The following is a 2,500-nucleotide window of genomic DNA, read 5'->3' as shown; positions in this document are numbered from 1 at the left end:
AGCACCTGCTTATGTAACAATGCACTTTTAATGCATGCGATGCTTGCACGCTTGCACTCATCTCTTATTCCTTTGATATTGCTCTATTGTTCTTTTCCGTTCATTTTTTATATGAAGCTTAGATATCTATTTTATTTATATTATGCAATCATGATTAAATAAATATATATTCAATGTCCTCCTTTAGTCTCCCTCCCTATTGATCAAGTCATACCTCAATAATCCCTACAGATGCTCAAATATACCGCTATATTCGACCTACCATTAAAACAATATTGCCAATTTATTTATGTCACTATGCAGTCTGCCTCACCATGTTTATTTCCCCACCACCATCACCCATGTTCCTCATAACTTTGTTTAGCTTAGTTCCGTCTTCATCACCCATTTGTTACTTTTTTTCTTTTTTCCCTCGTTCTGTTTTCCTGGTTCATCCATGTTGATCTTTTGTTATTTTGATTATGCTTGTGTTCATCCTGCTTTAATAAAGGACCCGTATTTTGTTCTTACTACTCTTGTTATGGATGCGTAATTATAACAATGGTGATAGTTCCTTTAAAAAAGATCAAATATAGCCTGACATGAGAGTTAATGGAAATGGCATCCAGGGGGTTTTGCCCCCCCTCCCCTCTTTCTTATCTGTTAACTCGTTTCTTATCTATTAACGCGTTTATTATTTCTTACTGATCTTACTGAATCAACCCCTCCCTTATTCCCCCTTTTGAAATTGAATTTGAATTTGAATTACAACATTATTCTCAGGTCTTCCCCACACGTTACACCCCCCCCCCCTCTTACACCATACAAGGTAGAGGAAGATCCAATAGAAGGGCGGGAAACAGACAAACTCAAAACTAAAAACAAGGAGAGGAAACTGCCATAGAAAAGAAAGAAAGAAATGCTAACCATCCACTGAGTAGATCGTGCAGGTAGCGTTTCTCAGCAGAGAGCCGTTAAAGAGGCCGTTAGATGAACGATGAAAATTGTAACGAAATTATTCCGTTTCCCCTTTAGATTCTTCTAATCTCTGGCTTTCTGCTTTTGTGCGTATTCCAGTTCATTTCCTTTGAATTTAGCCATTTTAAATCAAAGGTTAATTTGGACTATTAAGATCTGTGGTTGAGAAACCCCTTGGAGAGTTAAAAAAAAAAAATAAATAAATGAATAAAAAAAAAAAAAAAAAAAAAAATCAAAAAAATATAAAAAATGAAAACCGCTGGCGATGAAATATTTAGAACGATGAGCAGTGATGTCCAGTGGTGAATTAAGTAGTCAAAATAATGTGCAATATAGTTACTGAAACAATTTAAATACTTTATTTCCCTAGTAGGTCTTCCAAGTAAAAAAAATGTTTCTTTTTGTAACTTATCTTTCCTTGGTTTTCTTAAACATTATTGACATATATAATACTGTTACTCAGGTTCATAGCTCATAATTATGAGGAACACCTTCAGTGATGATAACATGTTGAGAAATTATCAGTACAATTTGTATAAAATTACAAAACATAGTAAATTTCATTAGTTTTAAATAGTATTAACTAGATTCTACATATTTCTTACACCTGGACATATTAATTTCATAAGTTTTAAATAGTATTTAATTACAGTCTACATATTTCACCTGGACTCCGGAATCTCCAAATCAAACAATATTAACAGACGAACACATTTTATTGTTTTGATACAGTATTAATTACTATGAAACAGACATCAACAGCATCAATGTGTGTACTGTTATTAAATGTCTTACTTACATTATAAAAAAGTTAAAAAGTATAAAAGTCTTGTTCAATCACATACTATGATCATAACAAAAGCAAGAGAGCATTTTCTACTACAAACATAAATGAGATTACAGATTCATGAAAAAGAGGTATCTGGTATGCAGGAAAATATAGTATCTCTTTAGCCAATATGTCGAGGTGATGGCATGTTTATAATCACACTTCTTTCACAAGAAATATTTAGTCTTTCGTGTCCTCTCAAGAGCAAGTTTTTAGTTTACCCAATACGTTTTGACTGACAAATGGATTCAATGTGTCATATTAAGATGTATGAAGCTGGATGATATATAGATTATTATCAGTTAACAGAGAAGTCATTTTATCATTATGGCACATGCTTTTGCCAACTATTAATTTCAAACGCATTTATTAAAAATAAATACTTTTGTTCTACTAATCTAAGTTACTTGTATATATCAAACTCTCTGTGAGATAATATTTAGCCTAATAAGTGCAATACCTGACTAGCTGAAGTGCCATAGCACACAAACAATTTTGAACCAATAATTACTAATGAGAAAGTTCAAAATATCATATTTAGCGTTGTGATCTCGGGAACAGAGGAAATGGATAAGACGTCAAGTATTAGAACAAGTGTGATGACACCAATGCATAAGAAGGCCAGGTCAGTCTAGGTTTTAACACACAGACCTGTAGACAGACTTCACATTTGTGTAATAAATATTTGCACCAGCCACTCCCTGAATCAACAGA

The 2,500-nt window shown here is 32.9% G+C and overlaps 1 protein-coding gene across 1 annotated transcript in view; it reads right to left on the bottom strand.

The window, feature by feature from the left end:
* Positions 1-1,654: 1,654 nt before the first annotated feature.
* The window catches only part of LOC122257939 (tyrosine-protein kinase Src64B), a 197,955-nt gene continuing 197,109 nt past the window's right edge, over positions 1,655-2,500 (bottom strand). The window contains exon 13 of the mRNA XM_043023671.2: positions 1,655-2,500. This exon is cut by the window's right edge and continues 5,767 nt beyond it. The gene's annotated coding sequence lies outside the window, so the exon portion shown is untranslated.

The sequence above is a fragment of the Penaeus japonicus genome, unplaced genomic scaffold, assembly GCF_977035675.1.
Source record: "Penaeus japonicus unplaced genomic scaffold, GWHDUDI00000001_assembly GWHDUDI00000022, whole genome shotgun sequence".
NCBI classification, from domain to species: domain Eukaryota; kingdom Metazoa; phylum Arthropoda; class Malacostraca; order Decapoda; family Penaeidae; genus Penaeus; species Penaeus japonicus.
The sequence above is the reverse complement of the archived record's forward strand: the minus strand, read 5'-3'. Positions and strand labels throughout refer to the sequence as shown.